Raw genomic sequence first — 15,320 nt, 5'->3', positions numbered from 1 at the left:
CTGCAGGGGTTCCAAAAGCAGGTGCTGCTGTAGAAGCAGCACCTGCTTCTACAGCAAGCAGAGGCTTGTCCGTAGTCAGGGTGAGCAGATGGTTTTCTGGTCGTGGGTGCAACGCAGCGTCACCTCTGGGAGCTGCATTGCTCAGTGTTCCGAGTATGGGCGTCCAGTAAGGCGGGGCTGAAATGATGGAGAGCGATACTCGTGCAGGTACGGCGAACGACTGGAGCATCGGTCTGATGTTGCAGGAGCCTCCTGTATGGTCCACTGTCAAAATCGGCAAACTGCAGGTACTCGTTGTCGTCGCACCGATAGCCAGAAAACGACCGAAATGGCCAGGTGTGAGAACGACATTAGCGTTTCTTCGCTATCGTGACCCTGCTCAGTGGCGATGCCGGACAACAAGCCAATCTGTATTCATTGCTATGTCCCACCCCGTAGCAATGAAAGCAGATAGGATTGTCGTCCGGCGTTCGCCACTGTGCATTGTCACGATAGCGACGAAACGCTTCCGGACCACGCGAAGGCGGCCTCATGCCACTTACTGAGGTTGTGAGCGAACATACGGGCTGCAGTCCGACATCAGAAAGGATAGTGGAGACGCCGCCTCGATTTCGCGATACACGATTTGGACTATGGTCTCGGCGGTGTGCAGTTGACGGCATGTCGGTTGAAGGTCCTCGCAGGATAACGTGGCGGCAGTATTAGGAAGCCGCATGAACGGCTCTGCGAGGCGGCGACTCTTCAGTTGCTCGAATCGCCGGCACTCTTTGTTGATGTCATCCACGGTTGAGCAGTCCTTAGACACCAGCAGATTGAAAGCGTCATGTGAGATGTCTTTGAGTACATCGCTTACTTTGTCTTCCTCGGTCATGTTGTTATCGATACGACGGCAGAGAACGAGAACATCAAGTATTTTCGACATTTTATATTCATTCGACGTTTGCGCCCGGCAGCGCAGATCCTTAGAAGTGGCCCACTGGCGCCCGGCTGGTCTACCAAAAACTAGCAGTTCCGTGTACGAATACAACCAATGAGCGATGATCCTTAGAAATGGGACGCAAACGACTATGCGCCGGATCTCGCTGCTGGCTTTCATGAACGCGGTAGGGTGGGTAGCGGGCGAGGAGAGCGTCTGCTGCGCTCGGTGGCGGAAACGACTGAGCGTGTGAGTGGGCGGCGAGCGCAGCGCCGGGAGAGAGCTACAGGTGGGATAGAAGTGCGAGTGGTGATGCGGCGGCGACGGAACGCCGCAAACGTTAAGCGTGCGGACCATTTTATTGCATTTTTGGGCCGGCGCCGGGTGGGGAGACCGTCTACTACTACCTTCGACAACAACAACAATAATAATAATAATAATAATAATAATAATAATAATAATAATAATAATAATAATAATAATAATAATAATAATAATATTAATGCCTTTTCTTTCTTCAAATAAAGCAGTGCATGTGGCTAGGCCTGCGAAAGCCAATTGGTAAATTGAGTGGAAGAGCCTGGCAGACAGCAATACAAACCCAACGAGTTACAAGGTTGTATTTCATGGCATAAGGGGGATGATAGGACAAAAAAAACGTGCACACTGGATAAAACGCAACATGGCATACAAGCGATAGTCATTAGCAGTATACAATTGTTACAGAAATTGAAAGTGATGAAAGTGAAACAGAAATACAGCGAATGTTTGTTAAGCAAAGTACTACGATTGTTCAGCAGCTTGCTGAACAATCAGCATAACAAATCAGCATGACAAATTGCCCGTAGTGCGCTAGAATGATGGTTGTCATTGGACAATCCACGATAAAGGTGATGAATGTCAAGACGACCATTATAACTAGTTGTGTACACAGCTTATTTATTTTAAACTAGAATTTCTGGTGCGCTAGAACCAAACCGCTAAGGGCCTCAACATTTTCTCTCAAATCACCGGCCACTGCAACTTAAAGCGAAGCTTAAGAGGAGGGAGGAAAGAAGGGGCGGCCAGGGTGGGGGATGGAGCGGGGGGTTGTATGTCTTGTGCTTTCCCTGCGATGTCCGCGCTGAAGTCACAGAGCGTACGAAGGCCACTTCGCTCGCTGCAGCGGCTGCGTTTGCGAAAGGAGCGCGCTGTTCAAACAGAAATAAGTAACAACTGTGACAGTTCGCGCTCGTCCTTCAACGGCGACGGTGGGGTGCGGGCCTAAAGAGCTTCGCTCCCAAAAAGGTCACGGCACTTCTGCTTACAGGCCTCCCAATTCGTTATATCTTCATCATGGGCCCGGAACCACACGTGTGCTGCTCCGCAGAGATAGACGGCAACGTTGGTGAGCGTCATTGTCGAGTCCCACCGATAGACCGCTGCAAACGCTCGTATTTCGCGATCTAGACATCGACGTAAACGTTTGTAAACTCGACTTGATGCGCAACCTGCGCAACCAGCTGTTTATTGTCAGTTTGACGAAGCCAATATATATAGGCATGCCACACTGCGCAATCACGATGCGCACAACACAAAGATTTATTTACAAAACTATACCACTGACAGAGCTGTGAAACACCTACAGCGGGACCAGTGAGAACTAGTGTACACGCCACCGACAACGGACAAGGCGCAAGCATGAAGCCAGGTTCAGACTACAGACGAATCTGTCACAGGTGTCGTATCGCGTAACAGCTGCATCGTCTGTTTGCATTGCTAACACTGAGGAAGAAATATTTAGGAGGCGAAACTCCCGTTAGAACCGGCGTCGACGAGCGTCCAGATAACGTCACAAAAAATACAAAAATAACATGCGCCGACAGCGGCACTAGCCACCATAGCGGCACTTCAATCGGCGCCACCTTGCGGCGCGAAGCCGCATCCGCAAAAAAAAAAAAAAGAAAAGAAAGCGCTCCCGGCCGGGCGCGGCCTCGCGCGCCCGCGCGCGTGCGTCCTAGCAGCGTTCCTGAGCAGACGACAGCGGCGTTTGCTTCAGCGAGCACGTTGATCTTTTTTCGCAGATTGCCTTCTCAGTAACAGCCCGCGGTAACAGGTGCGCGTCTGCTTGAGGGCTGCAATAGCGCTGCTGCGCACAGTATACTCTTCTTCCGCGCGCAGTGTGCTCTTCTTCGGCCCACAATGGGACGCAGGTGTTTTGTTGAAACCTGCAAAAGTGGGCGCAAGCCTTGCCGGGAAAATGTGACCATCTTTTTCCTTTCAAGACTTTCAAGACTTTATTGAGGTTGTTTACGATACAGTTCATGTTAATTCACAACACTGATTAGACCCATAGCCACAGGCTAGTAGGGGGTCTAACGGAAAAAAATTATATAAGCACAATAACAATTTGTGAAACAAAGCACAACATCATCAAAACAAAAATAATTATGGAAAGGAAACAAAAGTATACAAAAAAGATTTCGTTAGGATTTAAGATGAGGTAGTGCATAACTCATATGCATGATAGCACATACTCAAATGTAGGTAATCATTACAACAATCTTTTTACTTTTGTACATCATTATATAATCAAAACGAGTGTAGTCGAAGCGCCAAAAATATGCGTAAGGTTTTGTGCATGGTTATATTTTATTGTTCTTCATGGAGCAAATATTTTTTTAAGTGCATAAAATTTAAGTGCAATAAGTGCATAAGTTTAAGTGCAATATTTTTTTAAGGCTCCAAGTGATCCAGCATATCTGCAAGCATGGGCTGCGGCGATTCCTGGTGGCGGCCGTCAGCTCACATCGAAAGATTGCGTCTGCGAAAAGCACTTCACAAGTGACATGATTAGACGGGATAAATAATACGGAGAACTTCAAGGCGAGGTGATCCTGGATTACCCGAAAAGACCTAGACTGCTTCCGGACGCTGTCCCCAGCGTCTTCCTTCCCTCTCCAGCATGTTTGACATCCCCGAAAAAGAAGCGCACTTCACAAGAACCATCATTGAAAAGTAGTCACGATACTGTTAAAAGAGCAAAAATGGGTGTATACGACAAGCTAGAAATGTCTCCGGCGGCGACGTCAGCGATGTTGACAACAGTCGTCAAGATGCGAGAGAAAGTCAGGTTGGTCGCATGCATGCCTACGCAGCTTGTGAGGCCAATAGGCTTGAGGAAAATTAACTCTGTGTGCGTTCACGCAACCAAGTTCTTCTATGCGCTAGCACCAGTAGCTCCGGCCCGCTGTGCGCCGCAAAGGTACTACGACTCCTGCGGCAGACGCGCAGTCATGCCTTTCCTCGTCTGAGCAATGCTTGCTTCATAAACTGATGAAAGATAAGCATGCCAGTTTGCCGAGCCCAGCATTGAATCGCCGTGAAATTAGTATGGAAGGCGTCGAAAGTATTTGTTTCACGGAACTCGAGAAGGATTCACCAACCACACCAGTTATCATGATCAAGAGTTTAGAGCAAGTAATGTGTGGAGAGGGGCCTAGAGTGAGCCAATATGTTTTCGAGCGCGAAGTGAGCAGTAAGGTGTTCAACGTTCAATGTGGTCTCGACAGTGTCCCAGGCATCACTGAATTGCTTGCCACATTCCATAAAAGCGTTGTGTGCAGTGGTGGCCCTGCAAAGAGCAAGTTCCTTGGCAATCAATTAGAATGCGCCACAGTTGACAGATTCGGATTCTGGAGGCATAAAAATTGTTCCCTGCTACTTGATGCATGCGAATCGCAATGCAGTTCCTGCAAATCCTTAGACAACACGCTGCGTAATCAGAAAGCGCGGAAATCAAAACGAGCGAAAGTTACGCGCATTCGACTTTTGGCGAGTCCATCAAAGAAGCTGAAGTTGGAGGCATTGCGAAGGCAGCGTATTGCCTCTTATCGCTCAAAGTTAAGGCTCCAGAAATCAAAAAAGCCGTCGTCAACAAGCTGCTGAAATATAAGGAGCAAGTGAAAGAATTAAACAACGAAATAAAAGAGCTGGCGAACAAAGCGGGGCTTCCGGAGACGCACCGCATGCTGTTAAGTGAGTGCATAGCGGCCGCGAAAGCTACATCAAAACACGGAAGGCGTTACACAGACAGCTGGCTGCTACTATGTCTTCTCTAACATATTCGTTCGCCATCAGCCTGCAAATTTCTTCGGGAAGGTGACGTATTGCCTTTGCCCTGTGTAAAAACTGTAAGGAAATACATTGCGACTGCAGGGATTAAATGTGGCTTCGATTCAGAATTATTTGCAGTACTGAAAAAGAAATTGCATTTGAAATCTGACTTCCAAAGGCATGGCATGCTTCTCTTCGACGAGGTACAGGTGGGGGAAAGCAAATGTGTGGAGTCGGAAACGCTAAGCTACACCGGCCTTGATGACTACGGTGAAGGAGGCGGTGAGACATCCGCATTGACCAACCATGGACTTGTGTTTATATTTTGCTCCTTCGGAGAAAACTATGCACAGCCTATCGCGGTGTTTGCACCAAGGGGAGCGACAAAAAGAACTATTCTGAGTCATTTGGTGCTGCAAGTGATAGTGCTGTTGGAAAATGCATGCACAGTTGTTGACGGCATCGTGTGCGATGGCGCCAGCACTAACAGAAAAAAATGTGGACTGGGCTTGGTGTCAGTGGGAAACTGGACAAAACCAAGCACTTTATTGAGCACCCTATGAGTGAAGACAGAAATGTGTACGTATTTTCGGACGTACCGCACCTATACAAGTGCATTAGGAATAGACTACTAAAGCAGCGCCTACTCAAAGTAAAAGGAGAATGGGTGAAATGGCGGTTCTATGCAGCTGTCTACAAAAAAGAACTGAAGAATGCCGGAGGCTTGAAGGTGTGTCCGAAGATAACCAGCCACCACGTAAACGCCTCCAACATGGATCTAGTGCGCGTTAAATTTGCAACGCAGGTGTACAGTCGATCTATGGCTTCGGCCATCACGTACTACACCGTACGCAATGTTTTCAGCTCGCTGTATACGGCGGGTACTGTGGAGTTACCTGAACGTATGAATGACCTGCTCGATGCAATGAACAGGCGACATCCCGGCGAAGCAGTGCACTAACAAAGCCGAGACATTCTTGTGATGAAGGAATCGCTTCAATTGCTCAACGACTGGGAACACGATGCCAACTTTGGTGTTATAACCAAGGACATGTTCCTGACTGCATCAACTGCCGAACGTCTCCGAGTGTCCATATTATCAACGTTAGACCTGGCACAATATCTGCTTACAGAAGTCCGACAGGCAGCAGGTGAAAGCGACCACCCCGACATGCCAACGTTCATTCAGCTGTACAGAATGCTAGCCGTCTTCAGTATGCTGAAACCGCCTAAGTTCGGCAACTGCGAAGCTCGAGAGGAAGCGCCTGTTATTGACTTTGCCGCCTTTAGGGCTGCATTCAAGAACAAGAAGTCCGATGAGTCGAGCGTAGACATGCTCAAAGCAAAGCTTGATGGACTGAGTGAAACTGAAGCGTGGGACTGTGACGACATTGTGACAACTGACTACAACAGTGTCGAAGTTGTTGACGCAATCCTGTACTATGTAACAGAGTTCGTCAGCCGAAAAATGACGAAGTTGCTTCCCTGCGTAAAATGCGGGCAATCTCTTTCAGTCACAACACCGAGTCAGCAGAAGGCTGAGCTGACGCTCTGCAAGACAAGATGTGGTCTGAGGCACTCGAACTCACGGTTATACGAGATGCTTCGCTGTGCTGAGAATTTTTTTTTTCGAAGACCATGGACGACTGCGATGTGTTTTGGGGCACGATCGAACACGTTCTTGACAATTCTTTCCATTCGACTAGCATAAGAATGAGGCAATCGCAGAGATACTTCGGTATTACGTCGCTATGTGTATGAGGCAACATTGCCTCTCTGAGGCAAGGGAGAGTGTGTAAGTGTCACAAGAGAAAAGAAAGCTGTCGAGGCTTGCGCCAACTGAATGCGAGAAATACTATGAAGGCACTTCCGTGTGCATGCGGAGGTTTCCATCATATAACATGAGTGTAGATAAGCGAACGTTCTTTTCTGTTCATGCATAGAGACTCTACTCTGCAAGATTCCTTTAGTATAATATGTGTTCATAGTGCGTTTCTGCTGTCTCTATGACACGATGATATTAATATTGATATATTACTACCTGTGTTTATTTTTAAGGCACAAATAGAGCCCTATGTATATGCAGTAAACACAAGTTTCACAGGAAGTGGATGACGACATAAAGCACCTTTTCTGTTGCAAAAACTTATTCTGCCGACCAAGTGCGCATTCGCTTGTCGCCTTGCGGGCTTGTTACCTTCTCATCTTGTTACACACAATATTAATAGAACTAAGAGACAATAATGCCTCAGAAAGTATAGAGGATGTTATTTGTAGTAATTAGGAACACATATTTCCACATTTATATCCTAATTACAACAAATAACACCCTCAATACTTTCTGTGGCATTATTCTCTGTTAGTTCTCATTAATATTGTGTCTAACAACGAAAAATGAGCCCTGAAAAATACTCTTTCCTTCTCAGCTTGGTCGCATGCTCAGTAAAAATTTGAAAGCATGTGTGCGTTCGGTGAAAGCCAGCAGCGCATACACCTACTCTGGCTACTCATAAATGTCATTGTATGGTTGTCAAACAAAATAGCGCCGCGTACAAAAGAAAGCACCATATAGCGATCAGCGAAAGGAACGGAATGCATTTTCTTTTTTTTTTCCTTTCTATGCCGTAGCTGAAATGGTAAAATGCGTAGCACCAAATGCTCTCCAGCCACGGAGCTTCTTCCTTCGTGTCTGCAGTCTATGCCAGCGCTGAAAAAGTTTGGCATGGCTGCTATTAGTAGGAATAGTCAAGCCCGCGGCGACGGAGAAAGAAACGAGCGCGGCCGAACGCGCTCCGCGTCCACGCTCCGTGACTGCGGCGGAACGGGAGTAACGCGGGCGACCGGCTCCATCGGAAACCGAAACGGCGGCAATTCCCTTCCGTGCCGCCAGACGCCGCCAGCATGAAGTGGCTCCCCGGCAATGTGACATTATATGGTCGCCTCAAGTAGCGGAGTTGCGCCACCTAAATGTTTCTTCCTCCATATATAAAACCGAAAAAAATTGGGGGACGCCTAAGCTTCGCCTTTAAGAGTTGAACGCGATAGCGATATTCTGTTCCTAGTGCGCAGTTCGAACACTACGAGTGTTTAACAGAATGCGCGCACTAAGGTGTGTGCGTTATGTAATGGGTAGCATGCTTTAAACCAGGAGCAATTATGTGCGAGAAACGTTTTCGAACTTGCGATGTACCCACTACGTGGTCCTAAGGGAATACGCGCAGTAATGTGTGTGCCTTTTGTAATGGGTGGCTCTCTTGAAACCACGAATTCGTTATTATATTGACATGGTGTGACGCCCGATGGCAATGCACGCTTGTACCACGCAATATTACTGCGATATTACATCTCGTACTGTGACACCTGTATACAGGACGCGTATTTTTGGGAAGCATGAAAGTTACTTTCAATGCAGCTCCAAGCAGAGGCGTGGCTGTGTGGTAGAACACCTGCTTGCCACGCAGACGGCCTGGGTTCGATTCTCACTCAGACTCAACATTTTTATTATTTATTTTATTTGCAGCTTTTTCCATTTTTCGCTCACGGACAAGATGATGATTTTTCGCTCACAACCAACGGTGCCGACGCCGACGGCGGAATTTCTGCGATACGAGCTCTTTAACGCTGTCGCGTTAACACGGAGCCCTAGTAATAGCAGAGTGTGGCTTTAGAAAGGCTTAATACGAAATAGCTAGAAGACACTGAACAGGACACTGTCAATGGAGCCAAAGAAGCAAGAGTACACCGAGCTTGCGTCAATGTTAAAAGCCTCTGTGCATGATCTGGTTTTATTTCATAGTTCAATTGCCTATCCCAAGAGCTTTACCTGTAGCCGACGCAATAAAAATTACCGGAAGAAAAGAAAGTAGTTTTTCTTTGTATCCTTTAGCCAATCGTCTATAAGATACACTAAATGCTTTCAATTGTGTCGGTTAAATGTATGTGACGATTTCCTCACCAATCAAGGGGAAGGTGCAACCAAATAATGAAAACGCACAGGGTCCCTTATGCACACATCTAAGACGACTGGAAGGCGAAAGCCATTTTCTGTTAGATGGGAAGCAGCTTATGGCGGAGTTCAATACGGTGGTGTGCGGCATGACCGCCATTACTGCGCCTGCGCTAACTGTCTCCCACTCTCCTCCTTTACGCAGGTGCTAGGTCGCCTTCTCTCCTCTCCTCCCCCGCGCTTCAGCTGCGGCGCAGCCTCTCCCCCCACGTGATGCGCCAGCGCATGCGCGTCCCCCCTCTCTCTCCTCTCCTACTCCCCCCCCCCCCCCCGCCAACGCGCGCGCCTTACTCTGTCCAGCGACGAGTAGGCAGCAGCGACGCCTCCGGTGTCTTGACGTAGCACGAGCGGCCGGTGACCGCCTCTACTTCTGTGGCTCTAGACGCGGGGCGCTCGTGCTCTCCTTCCCTCGCTGAAGAATCCCACGACGACACCAATGACATGGACTGCAGAGAGGCAGACTCACATGATCTTGCGACTTTGCGGGAGTCGAATACCTCGAACGCCGGCAGTTCCACGCACTGGGAGCTGGATAGAGACTGGAAGACAGTGCTGATTCTACGCCAGAGGAAGGCACAGGCTGAAAAACGCAAGAAAAAAAAAATACACCATCTCCCGCTCATGCTAACCATCACCTCGCTGCTTCGCATACACACATGGTTCCCTTAAGCGGGTGATGTTGCTTCTTCTCAGTCGATGGATCATTGTTCCTGCGCCGCCATTCTCCGAACGCTTTCTGCACCTAATGTCGTTTTGCATTGCCTGCAGGAGGGGAAGCGCCTCACTTGCTTTGCACTGCCTCTGTGATCGGCACGTTTGACTAAGCTCAGATGCATGTGATGATGTCAGCACGTGACTTCACGTCACATAGAGTCACTGTCACTTCACTATGACGTCATAAATTCGGGCGATCTGTGGCGCCATAGAATGACGTTATCCCGTGATGATGATTTTTGCACCACTTTATGGGCGCCAATGCGACACGCCGACGCTGGACGCCGGTCAACTTTTACGTTTGTTGAGGCATCTAAGTCTTTCGCCCCAAAATATCTGTGCTTTTACGTGCAAATATCACAATATGATCATGACAAAATTGAGAGATCGGATATTTTGGCCATCTGGTGTTCTTTAACGTGCACTGACAATCATAGCAAAGAATGAATGAATAAATAAGAGATCTCCGCAGAATCTTCTTTTCGAGTTTATTGTCCAAATCAGAAAGTGTTTGCAGCAGGGTGCAAGCTACGAAGCGCACGGCGGTGATATTTCGGGGCAGCGCCTTTTTAGTGCGCTCATTGCACGTTGTCTTTCTTGGCGTAATAACTACAATAGGTATTGTTCTGTGTACTTCTGTCATCTAAAACCAACTAGGAGACTATCATTGTGACTATTTTAGGATTTCCAGCGTTAGTATTGCATTTTGTTTTCTTTACTTTTCTGCAAGACCATTGAATGAATAGTTCCTTGCACATTGGAATATTATGTTCCAAATATGTGGAAAGTCGATTCACCTTTTCTGCAAACATTGGATAGGTATGTTGACCAAGCGGTGAGAGATTTATTTCATACCGTTGTACAAACGCAGTAAGGAAACGCAAAAAAAAAGACGAAGCGGAGGCTTCCTGCTATCTGGTGCGCCGTCATTGGTGAACATGGCGTCCACCGCAAAAGCATAGCGTCTCCTGTACGCCGCTCTTCCAAAGAGAAATTTTATCCGCAAGAGGCGAAGACGCTAACTGTGAAAGTCTGAGAATCGCTTTGGAATGAGTGCGAAGAAGGGGCCATGCTGAATTTTTTGGTTAAGAAGACTGCACAACTCAAAAAGGTGAGCCAGCGGACGATGTACGAGTGGGAATCGGAGAAAGAAAAGGCGGGCAGGGCGCTCACACCAAAGAAGCGTTGCGGTTGAATTCGTCGATAGCGGAACAAGCTGACTAGTACTGCAGATTGGCCAAGTTAGGGCATTATTATATCGTACTAGTATAGCGCAGCTCAATTGGAGCATGACGGAAAGACGCTACAGCGACAAAGGAAACACAGGCAACAGGATGACCGCTAAACATCCAACTTTTGTTTATTGCATGACCATACAGCACAGTAAATGGCTCACGTCACAGCAAACGTGACACCGCAAGAAGCTGGATGACTTTCGCCTGGAGTGGTGAGAAGGTTCGTGCAGAGCCTTTTTTTAAGAAAGAGATCCCCCCTGTCACCAAGCTTATGCGCCACTTCGAAGAGGACAGCGAGCTCCAACCCGTATTGACGGAAGCTATGCACATGATGTTGAACAAGCCTGGCTTCCAATATATGAAGTGGTCTCGGAACGCACTTCTCATCACAGCGACAGGCATTATGCAGTTTCGCCGCTCAGCTTGCGTCAGATTGTGGAGTTGGGACGCCAATGTAGGCTATTTATTTTTACACTGAATAAACGTGGGTGAACGCCTCTACGCAAACCGGACCACTAAATTGATGTTGTTGACTTCCTGGAGCCAATGGTGGTGAACCTCACAGAGGACACAATGAGTAGTGGCGGCTCCGTGTCCGCTGATGAAGACTACCTCGAGTGCGAGCTCCATTAGACGCACTCGAAGACATGAACTAGGATGCGATATGCAGTCGTGTTGATAACGTTCAGAAGTGCGCTTGTCCTCTCAGGTGTTCTGTTTTGAATAGCTGTGTGCAGGCTAACATGCACCAGGCTTCTGGTGCGTTTTACGCAGTGTGTTATTCAAGCGTGCATAACCTTCAGAAGTGTACCTGTTTTGCCAGGTGTTCTATTCTTAAGGCTTGTGCAATAGATCGGATTGATACACTTTCTCCCCTTAAATTGGTATGCGTCACGCAGAAGCTCGTCGAACAAACCAAACTAGCTTCTCAACTCAACCCGCGTAGAATGAGGAGGGTGTATGACCGTAACATTAGGCGTGAGCCCATCTGCGAAATTCGCCAAATGTTTAAGGGACAATTGGTTATGTTCTGAATCCTCACTTGAGCTGGCAAAGGTGCCTTGCGCATGCATTCCTGCTTTTTGCGATGGTTTTTTTTTGTTTCACATAATTAGAGTTTGCTTTGTCGATGCACATAGGATTCATGTTTGTTACCAAAATAACGGCAAATGGTTTATTGGGGACCTATAGTGACCGAAGTTCACGATTCTCAACAGCTTTTTGAGCAATAAGTAGGCCATCTCGCACACCCCATATGCATGCCAGGTAACTTCTAAACGATTCTGTGTCATTTGTGCGCCTCCTTTTCAAGTGCGCGAATGTAAACCTGTCATGTTCACCGTTGCACATTTGTGCGTATGCTAGAGAATCGTAGTGTTTTCTTTTTGTCTTTTTGCGCTGCTACATGGGAAATACCTTGCTGACGCAACCTGGTTGTGCAGTAAAGATGGAACCAAAAAAGAGGACACTGCCCGTTTGATGTTGCTTTTGTGAATTGATCAGCGGCGGCATAATATTATTTGTATCATAACTGTGACTGACAATTATTCATAGTAACGGCTTCAATGAACATAGCCTTTGTTATGTATGTTTCTCTGTTTCAAAGGCGCCTTGTGAGGTTCTGAAATTATTTCACCGCGCGTACTGCGCTTTCACTTCCTCGTTGCACAACAAGGCGAATGCATTAGGGACAGCGTGAGTATTTGAAGTACGATTTCGTTGAAGCACGAGTCAAAGCCTTTTTTTTTACCTTGCCCCTCCCTTAAAGCACGTGTATTGATGGCAGACGCGAATTCCGCAAGCCTTTACAACTCCACAATAAAATAATGAAATATAGCAAGTGAATTGCAAATCAGTTTTGCGGAAACCCGCAAGGTGGCGGAAGGGTTAAGAAAGGGAAAATAGACAACCACCCAACTGTAGCACAAAGCCACAAGGAAATCCATACGGATTTCTCAGAAATAAAGCCTCTTAGTCGCCGAAAAATTCGTCCTGGTCCGGGAATCGAACCCGGGACCAACGCCTTTCCGGGGCGGTCGCTCTACCAATTGAGCTAACCAGGAAGCTAGCAATTGGCAGCGCGAGGGCGAATTCATCGACAACTCGAAGCAACTTGACACATATTGCAAATCAGTTTCGCGGAAACCCGCAAGGTGGCGGAAGGATTAAGAAAGAGAAAATAGACAACCACCCAACTGTAGCACAAAGCCACAAGGAAATCCATACGGATTTCTCAGAAATAAAGCCTCTTAGTCGCCGAAAAATTCGTCCTGGTCCGGGAATCGAACCCGGGACCAACGCCTTTCCGGGGCGGTCGCTCTACCAATTGAGCTAACCAGGAAGCTAGCAATTGGCAGCGCGAGGGCGAATTCATCGACAACTCGAAGCAACTTGACACATATTACAAATCAGTTTTGCGGAAACCCGCAAGGTGGCGGAAGGATTAAGAAAGGGAAAATAGACAACCACCCATTTGTAGCACAAAGCCACAAGGAAATCCATACGGATTTCTCAGAAATAAAGCCTCTTAGTCGCCGAAAAATTCGTCCTGGTCCGGGGATCGAATGGGTGGTTGTCTATTTTCCCTTTCTTAATCCTTCCGCCACCCTGCGGGTTTCCGCAAAACTGATTTGCAATATGTGTCCAGTTGCTTCGAGTTGTCGATGAATTCGCCCTCGCGCTGCCAATTGCTAGCTTCCTGGTTAGCTCAATTGGTAGAGCGACCGCCCCGGAAAGGCGTTGGTCCCGGGTTCGATCCCCGGACCAGGACGAATTTTTCGGCGACTAAGAGGCTTTATTTCTGAGAAATCCGTATGGATTTCCTTGTGGCTTTGTGCTACAAATGGGTGGTTGTCTATTTTCCCTTTCTTAATCCTTCCGCCACCTTGCGGGTTTCCGCAAAACTGATTTGTAATATGTGTCCAGTTGCTTCGAGTTGTCGATGAATTCGCCCTCGCGCTGCCAATTGCTAGCTTCCTGGTTAGCTCAATTGGTAGAGCGACCGCCCCGGAAAGGCGTTGGTCCCGGGTTCGATTCCCGGACCAGGACGAATTTTTCGGCGACTAAGAGGCTTTATTTCTGAGAAATCCGTATGGATTTCCTTGTGGCTTTGTGCTACAAATGGGTGGTTGTCTATTTTCCCTTTCTTAATCCTTCCGCCACCTTGCGGGTTTCCACAAAACTGATTTGCAATATGTGTCCAGTTGCTTCGAGTTGTCGATGAATTCGCCCTCGCGCTGCCAATTGCTAGCTTCCTGGTTAGCTCAATTGGTAGAGCGACCGCCCCGGAAAGGCGTTGGTCCCGGGTTCGATTCCCGGACCAGGACGAATTTTTCGGCGACTAAGAGGCTTTATTTCTGAGAAATCCGTATGGATTTCCTTGTGGCTTTGTGCTACAGTTGGGTGGTTGTCTATTTTCCCTTTCTTAACCCTTCCGCCACCTTGCGGGTTTCCGCAAAACTGATTTGCAATATGTGTCAAGTTGCTTCGAGTTGTCGATGAATTCGCCCTCGCGCTGCCAATTGCTAGCTTCCTGGTTAGCTCAATTGGTAGAGCGACCGCCCCGGAAAGGCGTTGGTCCCGGGTTCGATCCCGGACCAGGGCGAATTTTTCGGCGACTAAAAGGCTTTATTTCTGAGAAATCCGTATGGATTTCCTTGTGGCTTTGTGCTACAGTTGGGTGGTTGTCTATTTTCCCTTTCTTAATCCTTCCGCCACCTTGCGGGTTTCCGCGAAACTGATTTGCAATATGTGTCAAGTTGCTTCGAGTTGTCGATGAATTCGCCCTCGCGCTGCCAATTGCTAGCTTCCTGGTTAGCTCAATTGGCAGAGCGACCGCCCCGGAAAGGCGTTGGTCCCGGATTCGATTCCCGGACCAGGACGAATTATTCGGCGACTAAGAGGCTTTATTTCTGAGAAATCCCTTGTGGCTTTGTGCTACAAATGGGTGGTTGTCTATTTTCCCTTTCTTAATCCTTCCGCCACCTTGGGGGTTTCCGCAAAACTGATTTGCAATATGTGTCCAGTTGCTTCGAGTTGTCGATGAATTCGCCCTCGCGCTGCCAATTGCTAGCTTCCTGGTTAGCTCAATTGGTAGAGCGACCGCCCCGGAAAGGCGTTGGTCCCGGGTTCGATCCCCGGACCAGGACGAATTTTTCGGCGACTAAGAGGCTTTATTTTTGAGAAATCCGTATGGATTTGCTTGTGGCTTTGTGCTACAAATGGGTGGTTGTCTATTTTCCCTTTCATAGCAAGTGAATGAACGTCACCGTTATTTCTCTACCGTCTCAGCGGAGTGTCGTACAATAATTCATAAAAGGTACATTCAAATCTACAGTGCATTCGCGAGAAAGTT

The 15,320-nt window shown here is 47.8% G+C and overlaps 6 non-coding genes across 6 annotated transcripts; 4 read left to right on the top strand and 2 right to left on the bottom strand.

Annotated features, from left to right (window-relative positions):
• Positions 1-12,955: 12,955 nt before the first annotated feature.
• Trnas-gga (transfer RNA serine (anticodon GGA)) lies at positions 12,956-13,029 on the bottom strand. Its single transcript has one exon. It is a non-coding gene; the product is annotated as a tRNA-Ser (tRNA).
• A 204-nt stretch (positions 13,030-13,233) lies between these two features.
• Positions 13,234-13,307, bottom strand: Trnas-gga (transfer RNA serine (anticodon GGA)). The gene has a single exon. It is a non-coding gene; the product is annotated as a tRNA-Ser (tRNA).
• Positions 13,308-13,662: 355 nt separating this feature from the next.
• Trnas-gga (transfer RNA serine (anticodon GGA)) lies at positions 13,663-13,736 on the top strand. Its single transcript has one exon. It is a non-coding gene; the product is annotated as a tRNA-Ser (tRNA).
• A 204-nt stretch (positions 13,737-13,940) lies between these two features.
• On the top strand, positions 13,941-14,014 carry Trnas-gga (transfer RNA serine (anticodon GGA)). Its single transcript has one exon. It is a non-coding gene; the product is annotated as a tRNA-Ser (tRNA).
• Positions 14,015-14,218: 204 nt separating this feature from the next.
• Trnas-gga (transfer RNA serine (anticodon GGA)) lies at positions 14,219-14,292 on the top strand. Its single transcript has one exon. It is a non-coding gene; the product is annotated as a tRNA-Ser (tRNA).
• A 748-nt stretch (positions 14,293-15,040) lies between these two features.
• Positions 15,041-15,114, top strand: Trnas-gga (transfer RNA serine (anticodon GGA)). Its single transcript has one exon. It is a non-coding gene; the product is annotated as a tRNA-Ser (tRNA).
• The last annotated feature ends 206 nt before the right edge of the window (positions 15,115-15,320 follow it).

This window comes from Rhipicephalus sanguineus, chromosome 8 (genome assembly GCF_013339695.2).
Source record: "Rhipicephalus sanguineus isolate Rsan-2018 chromosome 8, BIME_Rsan_1.4, whole genome shotgun sequence".
Taxonomy (NCBI): Eukaryota; Metazoa; Arthropoda; class Arachnida; order Ixodida; family Ixodidae; genus Rhipicephalus; species Rhipicephalus sanguineus.
The sequence above is the reverse complement of the archived record's forward strand: the minus strand, read 5'-3'. Positions and strand labels throughout refer to the sequence as shown.